Raw genomic sequence first — 12,286 nt, 5'->3', positions numbered from 1 at the left:
GGGTGACCCCGGGCAGGTGCCGAGGGGCACGAGGGCCAGGAGGAGGCAGGGGACCCAGGCAGCCGGGAGGCAGAGGTGTGACCCTCTGCCCTCAGGTAGGTGCTGTGGGGAGAAGAGGGGGGCAGGGCCGCCCGAGGGGTCATCTGTGTCCCCACTCACCTCGAGGACACGCCCCGCGCCGCGGGCACTGGCCGTGGCATCTTTTCCTCTCGCTCACCAGGGCCGAGTCCGCATCGCTGCCCCTGGCGCTGCTCTGCAAGCCTCCACCTGGGCGACCTTGGGGCACCCCGGGCCGCGGGGGCGGAGCCGGAGAGGGGCCTTGCCGCCCGGCCCCGCCCACCCCGCCCCCGCCTCCCTCCCTCCCAGGCTGGTGGGTGGGCCGCGGTCCCTACAAAGGTTGTTGCCCATTCTGTGCGGCTGCCGCCGGCGGGTCCAACCCCGTTCTCTCCCTAAAGACGGCTCTGGGTTCCCGAAGAAAAGCAAGGGGCGGACCCTGGCGCTGGGCACAGGGGGCAAAGATGGGAGAGACCCCCTCTCCCCACCCAGCTGCTCCAGGCAGGATGGAGGTTTTAGGTAATCTAGGGAGGGAATCCCCAATCGACGGGGACGCGCCAAAGTGCAAACAGGCCATGCGTGGTGGGGAGGGCCTGCCAGTTCCCGCGGTCAGCACGGGGCAGGGGTCCGGGGGCTTCAGTCCTGTCCTGAGGTCCCCTGACCCTCTGGTGTCTCCTGGCTCCAGGGCTGTTCTTAAATCTACTCCAGCTGCCATATGGGAACACCACGGACTGCGCGGTCTTTATTTCTCATGGTTCTGAGGCTGGAAGTCAGACATCAGGGGGCGTCAGGGTCGGTCCGGGGAAGGGCGTGCTCCCTGCTTCAGACACCTCCCGGGTCCTCACCTGGAGGGGCTAGGTGGCTCTGCACGGTCTCTCTCCTAATCCCCTCACGTCTGTAATTAGGATTTCGACCTATGAATGGGGGGAGGGGAGTGCCCGTTCAGCAAGGAGTAAGTATATCACCTAGACCATGCCTGGCGCGCAGTTGGCATCGCAAAGTGTCGGCTTTCGCTTAGGGAATTCCACGCCCTCCCAGACAAGGTCCACTTGGGTAGTGAGGTGCCCGCCCCTGCCATTTCCCGGCGAGAAGCAAAACTGAAACCCAGGGTGCCCGCCCTCTGCCCGATTCACGCCCAGCACACGCCCGGGAGCGCCGCGCCCGCTGTTAACCCGAAAACTACAACTGCGGGTATTTTACCAGCCAGAAATGGTTACTCTGGGAAGAGCAGAGAATTGCAACCCAGGACCAGCGAGCTACAGCAAAACCATAGACAAGTCCAGAAAACCAGCTGCACCCACCGCCCCCCCCCCCCCCCCCCCCAGGCAGATCTTTTCTAAGGAAAGGGACTGTTATAAACTAAAAGCCCATTGGAGTAAACTAGGAGCTGGTAGTGGCTTCTTATTGGCTGGGGGCTGTCTTTGGCTGTGACTGCCTCTCATTGGCTGGGCTGTTGCCAGGGGAGGAGAAAACCTTCCTTCTTCCTGCGGGCAGAGAAAAGTGGTGGCCAGCCACCTGCAAGGTCCCTCTCTTCCTCTGCTGAGAGAAAAACTCTCTCAAGCGCTGCTATATGAGGGAAGCCATTTTAGATTTCTTTCTAAGGCAGCATGAGTCTATATTAACTTTATATTTAAACCAAAAGCCCGATTTATGGCCCACCCACCGTGCATATCTTACCCACCTGCTTTGTAAATGAGTAGCTTAAAGGAAAACCATCTTGTCCTGCACGTATGGATCGATGCTGCTACTCCCTTGCATTAACTATACTCATGACATTAATACTCATGATCCTGCCTACGCGCTAATCTATAATCTTTTTGAACTTTAACAAGAATATACCTCTGACATATTGATTTGTGGCTTTTTATGCAAAAGGTATAGAACCCTGTAAAAACTGTTCACTCTCTGAAGCACTTTCTTCCCTGCGAAGTTCGTGTTTCCTGGGCAGCTGTCTTAATCTGGGTTTGAACAAAATCCTCTATTTTCCTCTTATATTAGTGTTCTTTCTGGTCAGCTTGCCTAGTCACCGGCTGGATCTGCAATTGACAAACAGTGCTGGGCACGAGAGCTCCCCCTGCTGGCCTCCAGACTCCATGCTAAACAAGGTTTCCTTCTACTTCCACACCCATCCCACCTCTTCCCATTTTTACCCCACAGCAGCTCCCTCCTTAGTCCCTCCCCCCCACCCCCCAGCCTCTGGAACCTGCCTACCACTGCCCTGTTGGGCTCTGCCCAGGAGTCCAGGGTGCTGGGGCCCTCAGACACTGAGCTTGCACAGGATGGCCCATGGTCCAGCAGTTAAGAACATGGTCCTTGAGGGGCGCCTGGGTGGCTCAGTTAAACGTCTGACTTCAGCTCAGGTCATGATCTCCCGGTTTGTGGGTTCGAGCCCTGCATCGGGCTCTGTGCCGACAGCTTGGAGCCTGGAGCCTGCTTTGGATTCTGTGTCTCCCTCGTTCTCTGCCCCTCCCCTGCTCACGCTCTGTCTCTCTCTCAAAAATAAACATTAAAAAAAAAAAAAAAAAAAAAGAATGTGGTCCTTGAACCTGGCTGCATGAGTGCAAATGCAGGGGGCATGCTTACCGGCCTGCTGCCTCTCTACCTCGGTGCTCTCCCACGTGGCCTGAGGACCCTCGGATCCAGGGGGGTCACCCCTAACATTCGTGAGGTCCAGGACATGACTACAGGTGGAGACCCACATGCTAGTCTAAATATTTAAAGCTTACGTCTGTGCCTTTGGAGCCTGACCTTAGCTCCCACCTCCGGTGCCCGCACCCCACCCCTGGCTGTAGGTCACAGGGCAGAGGAGCTGCCCTCTCTCCGGCCTGGACCTGGGAACCTGAGCCATAGCACCGTCTGTGGGACCAGGGCAGGGCTCCTGGGGTGACTCCTGAGCGAGGGATAATGGAAGGCCTGCACGGGCACTCCCTCAGCCACTACAGAACCTCTAGGACTGCCCCACACAGCTAGCAAGTGAGCAGACGGTGCTCTGAGAAACAGCCCCGGCCCTTGTTGGGACGCCCTGTGGGTCCGGCCACTGTAGGCTTTGGTCCCACTGTTTGTGCCATCGGGGTCAGTCCAAGAGGCTGGCCAGCTGGTCACCATCTCTCTGCCAAGATACTGGGGTGGCCCTGCCTCAGACTTGGGAAGCGTGGTCTGGCCTGGAGAGCCCCGGCGACGGCACCGGCTTTGGGCTAGAAATGAGAGGCCGAACATGAGGGCGGGACGGCCACCCGTGACACGCAGTCAGGATTCCTTTGGTAACACATCCGCCTGTATCAAGGCCGCAGCCAGAGACCAGGAAGATGCCATCAGCATCCCGCGTCAGTTTATCGCTTTCTGCAGTGAGGGCGGGGGGCCGCATCTCCAGAAAACGTGGGGCGAACAGAGGCCTCGCGTTTGCGGGGGGATTTGGGCCTGTGGGAGTGACTGGACATCAAGAAGTGGTCCTCCACGGGGGCCGGGCGGGTGATACTGGGTCACGTTTGCAGGGGCCAGATATGCCTTTCTGTCTTGTTTTCATCCCAGACAGAGACCCTTCTCGAATGCCGACCTTCTGTGGGACCACCCGCGGTGGCTGGGGACCACGACGGCTCAGCAGTGAAGCGGCTGCAGGGGAGAGCAGAGGTCTGTGACGTCACAGCTGCCCTTTGTCGGAATCTGCTTTTGCGGGAGGCCGCCCGGAGGCGCCATCCTCAGTGGGCCCAGAGCAGCCACGGCAGAGCCCTTGAACCAGACAGCCGCCCTGCAGGCAGCCGTCAGAAATGAAGCGCCCCTTCGTCCCGGCGTGGGCCGCAAAGCTGGTCCCGACCGGCCGTCAGCATGCTTCTCTGCAAAGGCTCGGAGAATTGGTATTTTCAGTCTGCTGTGGGGCTCGCCAGCGGTGCCCGCGGGGGAGAGCAGCGCACGACGCCGTGCGGGCGAGGCAAGCGGGCAAGGTCACGTTCCAACAGAACTTTATTTACGAAAAGCGGCAGCAGGCTGCTTTCAGCTGGTGAGCCCGCCCCCGGTGTGCGTGCCCACAACCAGGGCGGTGGGCGTGGGCAGAGACGTGGGCGGCTTCCTCTGTCGCCCGTGCACGGGCCGTTCTCCTTGATCTGTGCGCCGTGGGCTCTGCTGTAGCCCGGACCCCCCTGGGCTCACGAAGAAGAGGCAGGGGCTCCGCATTTGCTCAGGCAGCCCTGGAACAGAAGAAGCCCGCGGGGCTCAGGTGCCCGGGAGCAGTGGCCCCCTGTATGGCAGCACTGTGGGGCATGGAGCCACGGGTCCCAGGGGCATCGAGGGGCCGCCTGCTGGTGCCTGAGGGCGGCAGGTGTCTGGGGCGGGGGGGGGGGGGGGGCGGGGGGGAGTTTGCAGGTCCTGGTCTCAGGTGCCAGTGGTCTCTTACGTGCCACGCGGTCCCTCCTCTCTCCCACCACAGGGAATATTGTAGCCGAGAGCCCACCCGAGTTTCCTTTCCCGATGGGCTGGGTTTGTTGACAGAGTTAGAACCAGCTCAGTAGGAGTCTTTGATTCATTTAAGGTCCAGTCCGGTTTTCCAAAATTGAAGGTTGAGATAAAAACTTGAGGGAAATTTAAGTGTCAAAGGTGACCTTGGGGGTGGAAATCTACCTTCGGAAGTATTTAAAGGAACAGCTGCTACGTGTAGGTCCGCGGGTTCCAAGCGCAATCAAGGGGAAGGATGGGTCACGAAGCAGTGGGAAAGACCAGCGTCCAGCTACAGGAAGGTCAGCTGGTCTGCCGTCCCAGGGAGCCGCCCCGGAGGGGGCAGCAGGGGTCGATGGGACGAACTGGGAGGTGGTGAAGGTTTTGTGACCTCTCTGCTTTGGGGGTCGTGGCCTCACACATATTACAGCTACTCCCACCGGGGGAGGAGCTAATAGCTAAGTGCTTGTGAGACCACGGCAGCTGGGAGTTCAGATCTGAGTGTCTGAGTGACACAGAAGCTCTCGGCAGTGGGACCTTACCGTGTCGTTTGTGGCTTAGGAGGTTCGTCTGGCCATACGGCTGTAAGGTGAGATGGGGCAGGCAGGCGGAGCCCGGCGGATGGCCCAAGGTGCCCGGAAGCAGCCGGACACAGGTAGAGTGCGGCCCCAGCGCTGCCGACTTCCAGCTCTGGATTTCGGGCCCAGCACGAGGCGCCTGTGCCCCCATCCCCAGGCGACACCCTGGCGCACTTTGGTCATGTGTGGGGCAGGAGAAAAGGAGGAAGCAGGTGCGGGGAGGTGGGGGCAAATGAGTGGCAGCGGGAATAGGACGACCAGAAAGAGCCAGCAGGGACCTCCCCCCAGGTCCGGTGCCGTGGCCTCGGCAGGTGTTGGGAGCGTCCTCCGTGTCCAGATGTCATGGCCTTTTCCAGTGCCTTTTTGTTCCCTGAACACCCGGGCAGCAGCCCGCACAGCACACAGGTGGGGGTCCCCGCCTCGCAGCGTCTCCCGGGACGGGCACCTCCCGTCACATGACCGATTGCGGTGGGCCTCCTTCCAGGGGACCCGACTGCACAGGAGGTCAGCCTGCTGGGCAGAAACCGGCAGGTGAGTCCAGGTTTCCAAGGGAAATGCAGACTGAGCCTGAACGTAGTCCCCGTCGAGGGCAGGAGGGGACTCCGCTGGCCCCTGACTGGGCTGCTGAGACTCGGTTGAGCTCGGCAGCTGCTCGAGCCCTGAAGTGGCAGGGTGACCACTGGACTCGGGGGGCAAGTCCCCCCGGGTTTGTTCTGGGAGCAGAGGATCCAAGCAAGGCCTTCTCCGCTTCTGGTCACAAGGCCCACTGAGGGCGGCCACAGGCAGAGCACCACGCATCACAGGCCCGGACGAGTCTGGTTCTGATCAGCCCAACGGGTTCAGCAGAGGGGGCCCTATGGTTCCTGGAGGGGCCAGCGTCATTCCCTGTCACGCGCAGGCTCGAGGCGGGCCTCCGTGTGACACTGCGACCAGGGAGGAGATCGGAGACCCGTCCCCCTCAGGCCCGTCCTGCTCAGCCGACTGGGGCTCTAGCTGGACCATCTCAGTGACCCACATGGATGGTTCCTGGGCACCGTCCAGGGCTGGACAGAGCTCCGCGCCCTCTGCGTGGACAAGCCCGCTCACCACTTCCGTGGGCCGTGGATTCCAGGTGGACGAAGTCCCCAAAGCCCCCACGCGCACCTCATTCAGGGGCAGCCGTCCGTGTAGAGCTGGGAAGGAGGCCCGCCATCCCTCCAGCTGGTGTGGACGTTTGTCCCTGGCAGTGACGTGCTCTGACAGCGTTTTGAGGCTTGAAACGGACGCCCACGGCCGGGTCCCACAGCAGCTCTCCCCAGCCTGCTGAGACCAGCACGATTGCCCAAGGCCAACCGTGCTTGTGTCCCCAGGCCCCACCCTGCCGAGTTCTAAACTGACCACATTCTGTTCCAAATGTCACTGGGGATGGCCAGGCCATGGCTGAGGTCAGAGGGGGCCAGGGAGGGGGTCGAAAGTGCCATTTGACCTCTTAGGTCTTTTCCAAACCAAACACCAGACCTGAGAGCAGGGAAGGGGGTGGGGGGTTCCTGGAAAATCCTTGTCACCTTCATAATCTGCCTGGGGCAGGCCCGGCTAAAGGGTGGCAGGTCTGACCTGTGACCTCTGCTCAGGGTCACCTGGGGCACTTGCCCTGGTGAGGTTCAGGCTGTCTCCCTGCAGAAGGCCCGGGGAGGTTGGCTGCAGCAGATCGAGCCCCACCCCGTGCCCTCGGGGTCACTGCTGGGCTCGGGTCCCCGTCGGATGTGCCCATGGGCCCGTCTCGTCTGTGGGAACCCCCGAAGTGAGCTCTGGGGAGCCGGGTCCTGAGACGCTGACCAGGGTCAGAGTGGGGCAGGGGGACCCTGGGTGAGGACGGGCTGCCCGTGGAGGAAAACTCACAGGCGAGCAGGAGATCCTCGTCGGGACCTGGTTCCCGGGGCCGAGGCGGGGAGGCAGCCGCGTCCACAGGGCCGGCCTCCCGGAGCCGACACGCTCACACCGTGAGTGTTGAAGGAAACCACGACCTGTCGTAACGGTGTCCCCCAAACTTTTTTAACTTAAATTTAGTGAGTTGAACCTATCGGTCTCCTAACTAGAGCGAATCCTTCTGTCCGTCCACGCCCAAGTTCCCGTTCGGGGCCCTGAGAGCGGCCGCATCCCCACCCCGTCCTCCGGTCCAGGACCCGGGAAGGGACAGGGCGCTCGGAAATTCTCTGCCAGGGAAGCTCCGCGTACACGTCGCCGTCCCGGGGATGTCCGTCCTGTCCAGCGTCAACCTGAGCGATGGTCCCCTAACCACAGCAGTGACACCAAACGGGAGGAAATTGCTTTCTGCGAGAGAGCCCAAATATCACAGTTTCTGGATCAATAGAAGAGACGTGTTGAGTAGAGTGACGGGAATGTTCGATTTGCTCCGTCTAGAAATCACATGAGATGGGAGCCATTTACTAATAAGATTCACACGTGTGGAACGAACACATAAAACACTACCCTGAAAGTATAATCTTATCAGTTCTCCACTTGAGGTGTTGGGTAATCACTTGATAATAACCATGAAACCAAAAGAGAAAAAATTGCATTTATTTTAGGAGACCAAATCTGGCCGTGTCTGGGTTATTGCATTCGTTAGCAACAACGAAATACTGTAATGACACTTCCCACAGAGAGAATAACACTGAAGCACTTGTAAGAATTGTCTAAGCCACCTGAAGCTGTAGAACATCGTCTGAGAATTATAATCTGAGAGGTTCCCACGTGAGCCATGAATGACCACTTAACAGCAGTAAAACCGAAAGAGAAAATCAAAGCTATTTCAGCAAAAAGAAAAGCGTCTCCCTGTAGACCTGCATCCTCAGAAGCAGGCTCACTGGAGGGTGGGGGCGATTCGGAGGGACTCCCTTTGGGCACCCCTTGGCGTGGGAGCCCCGTGCCCCGATTCCAGAACCTCCTGGAAGCAGGCCGGGAAGATCGGGGAGTGCAAGGTGGTTGCCCTATAAGGTGAAGGTTTGGATGAAAACTGGAAAGTGTCCGTGAGGGATTCGCATCTCACATCTGCTGTACCTGACCGTGCTGTGGGGACAGACGCTGTGCTGGCCGAGGGGCTCCTTCCCCATCTGCTGCAGTCAGCCAGAAGGCATGTCAACGCCCCCTTCAGCTGGCATTGAAATGGGGGCCAGTAAGTTGGCCCAAGCCCGAAGAGGCTAATATTTCGAAAGAGGATGGGACACCTGGTGGGAAAAAGGGATGGCCACCGGACGCATGCGCTGTCAGAAGCTGGAGTGCGGGAGGACAGGTGCTCCCTGTGCTATATATAGCTCTGTGTGGAGCACAGACAGACTATGGCAAAGGCCAGTGAGTGCCTCCCGGGGGCGACCACCGGGATACTGGACCAGAAAATACCCAATTCGCGGGCTGTTTGGTTTTGACTGACGTCGCTTATGCCAAATGACCTGATCCTGAAACCCTAAATACTCGTAGCGTCCTGAGTGATGCCCGAGAAATCCTGCAGTGCGAGTTCAGTGACCAGAAGAGGCCTGGGACAGGGGGACATTTTATTATGTATTTTGCAGGTGCACATGCCACTACGGGGGTGCAAAGAGGTACTCACGTCTGTGAGCAGGGAGCCCCCCGAGGAGCTGCCAGGTTCCACTGCCGCGTGCACAGTCCCCGACGTGCAGCTCTCGGCTGGCCCACCGAGGGCTGCCTGGCTTGTTGCTGGCTTGTTCCAAGGGGAACGGGCCGCGTCCTAGGCCACCACTCTGATCAAAGGCGGCACAAGTGAATCGGTCAGTGAACGGAACCACGTGCCGTCGGCCCCTCTGTTGGGTTTTTACTGATGTACGGGTGGTGGCCGACGGGCTGGCCGTGTGATCGGGTGGACGGAAGATGGAAACCCAGTCTGGGACAGAGATGGCCCCGTGCAAACCCCTGTGCATATTTAAGGGGTGTGTTTGAGCAGGACGTGTTGATTTCACAGGAAGAACTCCCTTCCGGGGTCAGAAGTGACCGGGATTGGCAAGTGAGTGTCTCAGCGCGGCTGCCTGTCGAGGCCACCGCGTCCGCGAGATGGGTTGAAGGGGGGCACATAGAGCCGGGCCGGGTCTGCCCGTGCCCCTTCCGGCATCCTGGAGCCAGGCGTGCCCACACGAGCTGCTCCGTCCGCAGGAAGAGCGGGTCCGCACACAGCTGTGGGGCAGGCTCCCTGGCGGTGGCTCCGGAAGTGGGCGCGCAGCCGACAAGCTGGACCGACGCCCGGTGGCCCCAGGGGGCCCGGTGGGTCCTGACCGACTGGGCGCCGACTCTGGACAGGGCTTTACTTACCTGGTGCCCTGGGGACGCAGTGCTCAGAGCGCCGGGGGACAGGAGCAGAGGGCGTCACTGCCACCGGGACCGTGGAGTTCACCGCTTCAGGCCAAAGAGCGTACTCTTATCTCCCGACTGGCGGTTTGACAGAGGCCTGGGACGGGCGGCTGAGACCCGGGTGGCGTGCATTGTGCGAGCGCACACCAGGCCCCACAGGCCGGAGGGACGCTCCGGCTCTCTGGCAGATCGGGAGGAGGCAGAGAAGCGCACACGCGTCCTTCCGCAGGGGGTGGACTCTCGTGTCCCTGGACGCCTGGTGCGCACGCGCTGGCCTGGTTTTCTTGCCCGGAAGTGTGTATCTGACACTGCGTAGCCGCGCCTCCTTCACCAGGGCCGGTGTTGGCGTGCTGGGGCTCCCCCCCTCCTCTTACCCTCCACCTGCCCGTGCGGTTACAGTTGATCTGAGTTTCTTAAAGACCGTGTGGATTAGAGCCAGGTTTTTATAGCCATTCTGCCAAGATCTTTCCATTGTGTATTTGATCCACTCACATTTTCTGTAGGTGTTGATGTAATAGGGCTTAATCCTGCCGCATAAAAAACTATTGTTCGTTCTCTCTGGTTTTTGTCTGTCTTTTTTTTCTCCCCACAGATTTTGTTTTTTAGAGTAGTTTTAGATTTATAGAAAGATCGAGAAGTGCAAATACTCCCCATATACTCTGCATCTACGATCTCCTTTGGCTAACGCCTCACCTCAGTACAGTCCGTTTGTTACAACCCACGAACCCATGTCAATTGTGTTCATTCATGTAGTTTAGGTTTCTCTGATGTATGTTTCAGTTTGTATGTGTTTCTCTTCATTTTGCTTTAAGTTTGTTTGTTTATTGGAGTGAAAGAGAGAAAGCACGAGCAGGGGAAGGGCAGAGAGAGAGAGAGAGAGAGAGAATCCCAAACAGGCTCTGAGCTGCCAAGGCAGAGCCTGACACAGAACTTGATCCCATAAACTGTGAGATCATGACCTGAGCTGAAATCCAGGGTCAGATGCGCAACCGACTGAGCCCCCCAGACCCCAGTATGTGGCTTTTGTCTAATGTACTTTCTCCGTTGTAGTGCACCAGGCCAGAGATGACACTGTGTTTGATTGTCACGACTCCTTGGTCCTCTTGGCTGGACGGCCTCTCAGACTTCCCTTGTCTTTGATGACCTTGATCATTTTAAGGAGGACTGGCCAGGCATTTCGTAGGATGTCCCTCTATTAGAATTTACCTGACGTTTTTCCCTGTTAGGTTGTGGGATTGTGGGTTTGGGGAGGAAGACCAGGAGGTCAAGGCCATTCTCATCACGCCCTACCGAGCACGCATACTGTCGACGTGACACGTCACAGCTGATGTTGACCTTGGCCACCTGCTTCAGGGGGTGGGTGTCAGGCTTCTCTACCCCAATCTTTTCCTGTTTCCATCCTGCCGTCTTCGGAAGGAAGTCGTTATGAGCAACCCACCCTGCGGGAGTGAGGAGACAGGATCCCTCCCAGAGAGCAGAGTATCCATGTCAAATAATAAAAGATCTGGAATTCTCCTACACAGGAGTTGTCTCCTTCTACCTCATTGATTTATTTACTCAATAATTTATGTATATCGGCATGGATTCACGGGCACCTGCTTTATAGTTTGGGTCAGTAATTCAATATTATTATTATTTTTTGCTCAGATGGTCTTGGTGATGGGGGGGCTCTTTGAGTTGGCCTCTGTAGCCCTTTGACATGCTCCCATCCGTGTGGGTGTTTGGGAGGCGCTCTCTAACTTCCTGGTGCTACCAGGCGCTCTGGGCTCACCCGGGCATGTCCTGTCCCTATTCCAGATTCAGCCACGTCTCCACAGAGCCCTGGTCCCATCACTCTGCCCCCATAGCGGGCCCTGAGCAGAGCCCCCACCCCGCAGCTTGCCCCTGGCTGGGGGGCTCCCCCAATAGAAGCAGGGCCCCCCAGGGCCTTCCTCAGCTGCCCATTGGACCCTCTGGTCCACCCCAAATCTCTTTCCTGTGGCCCTGCCTCCCTAGAGTGTCCAAGGCAGAGGCGGGCACCACGTGATCAGAGTCAACGGGCAGTTGGTGTGCACAGGGGCTGTGAGGGCTCAGCCAGGGACGGAGGAAAGGCCCCTCAGCACGTTGGTGGCCTTTTCCCTAAGTGGCCGCACAGGGACAGGAGCAGGTGCCCAGGCTGCTTCGTTAGAGCCAGTGCCTGCCAGGGGCCAGAGGAGCCCGGGGGCACAGGCCCTGAGGGACTCACCCCACATAGGCCAGCTGCTAGGGGGCCTTCCGGGCCCCTGCCCTGAACGTGCACATTTAAGTGAGCACGTCCACACACACAGACACAAACATGCAGAAACACATACATGTTCCATTTCACACTCAAGGCGATTTCCTGCAGTGGCCACAGGTGGGGTGGGACATGGGAGCCCCTCCGGGTGAGCCAGCCCGGGCTGGGTGAGAAAACGTTTCACCTAGGAGAGCGTGGTCGGGCGAGGGGCCCCGGGGGATGGTGGGACAGGGACCCGACGTGCTGAGCCCCGCGAAGCGGCTGGCTCGGTGCTGCACCTGCTGCGGAGGGCCTGGAGGCTCTGCACACGCCTCCAATTTGCAGAAGAGGAAATGAGTCAGCAGGGTGTAGCCAGTGATCCCCGCGGGCTGACCACACTCAGCTGCCCGGAGTGGCCATTGGCATTTCTTTTAGTCAAAACGATTGCTATCACTGAAGCTCACACGAGCAGGCAGGGTCTCCCCTGGGCCTGCTGGACGCACGGCTCAGAAACGCTCGTCCGTGTTGCCAATATTTGCCGGGGTCAGCCACGTGCCTGTGACCTCTTCCTGCTTTTCCACCTCACAGCCTGGGCTGCCGACTTCATGAGCCGGAGGGGCTGGGGGCCTCTGACCGGCACCCTGAGCACGCTTATCCC

This window comes from Herpailurus yagouaroundi, unplaced genomic scaffold (assembly GCF_014898765.1).
Source record: "Herpailurus yagouaroundi ecotype Mexico unplaced genomic scaffold, PumYag 202, whole genome shotgun sequence".
NCBI lineage: Eukaryota > Metazoa > Chordata > Mammalia > Carnivora > Felidae > Herpailurus > Herpailurus yagouaroundi.
Note: the sequence above shows the minus strand (reverse complement) of the source record.